The following is a 1,409-nucleotide window of genomic DNA, read 5'->3' as shown; positions in this document are numbered from 1 at the left end:
ATGGGTTAGGTTAAGGCGCAACATGGGTTAGGTTAAGGCGCAACATGGGTTAGGTTAAGGCGCAACATGGGTTAGGTTAAGGCGCAACATGGGTTAGGTTAAGGCGCAACATAGGTTAGGTTAAGGCGCAACATAGGTTAGGTTAAGGCGCAACATAGGTTAGGTTAAGGCGCAACATAGGTTAGGTTAAGGCGCAACATAGGTTAGGTTAAGGCGCAACATAGGTTAGGTTAAGGCGCAACATAGGTTAGGTTAAGGCGCAACATAGGTTAGGTTAAGGCACAGTACGGGTTAGGTTAAGGCACAGTACGGGTTAGGTTAAGGCACAGTACGGGTTAGGTTAAGGCACAGTACGGGTTAGGTTAAGGTACAATACGGGTTAGGTTAAGGTACAATACGGGTTAGGTTAAGGTACAATACGGGTTAGGTTAAGGTACAATACGGGTTAGGTTAAGGCACAATATGGGTTAGGTTAAGGTACACATTGTTGTAAGGAAAGGTGTTTTGGGGGGGGGGGGGGGCCGGTTTGTTGATTGTGATTATCGTAAGTAAATGACTGCGGCATCATCGGATTTGCCACGTCAGGGTGCACCTTTGGCTCATAACAGGCGGCGCTCTGATTCCATGCTTGTGGCAGACCTGTGTCTTTCATTCCTGCCATTGTTTGTGTGGTGTGACAGGAGGCAGTATTGTGATGTTGGGTGCACCCCTGTGTGGGACATGTGTGGGTGTTGGTGGCTTAGCTGAGCAATGGTGGTTGTCGGAAGGGTGGGATATTCTGTTTTCCGAGTGGACCTCCCGGTCTGGTTATGATAGTGTGGATTGTCTAATGTGGCAGAGAGGATGCACTGGGTGTTGTTCCATGCTGGTGCTTACATATTGTCTGTGTGCCTGTTACAGGCAGAGAGTAGTGCGTGATAAGAGTGTCTGGCTGACGTGTGATTGTGAGCAGAGTCTTTCAGCATGTATACGGACAGTTGTATACATTATCTGTATTCTGATGGCTCTATCTATTACTAATCAGCGCCGTGTATACGTTTACTCCGGTTCCAGTCGAAACTATTGTATCTCTGTACATTAGTGACACGGCGAGCCCGCTATGTAGTTACTCGTCTCGGCAGCTTCCACCGGTGTATGGCAAATGATTATAAGGAATCAGTCTAGTCGTCAATACCGATAGTGTGACGTCACATGTCTGGGGTGGGGGACGCTGCGCCCTTCCGGTGGGTCATGGCCTAGGAAGACTCTTCCCACGCAGGGGGGCTTGGACTGTCATTGACTCTTCCGGGTAATATACTTGCCGTACGTTTTTGCGACTGCGAGTGCAACGCTCACCGGTACCGACATGGATGGAGCGCCTCCTAGCTGCCGCTGAGCATCTGCATTCGTACAGAGAGCAACGCGATCGC

This window comes from Schistocerca americana, unplaced genomic scaffold (assembly GCF_021461395.2).
Source record: "Schistocerca americana isolate TAMUIC-IGC-003095 unplaced genomic scaffold, iqSchAmer2.1 HiC_scaffold_1296, whole genome shotgun sequence".
NCBI classification, from domain to species: Eukaryota; Metazoa; Arthropoda; class Insecta; order Orthoptera; family Acrididae; genus Schistocerca; species Schistocerca americana.
This window is presented reverse-complemented; position numbering follows the sequence as displayed.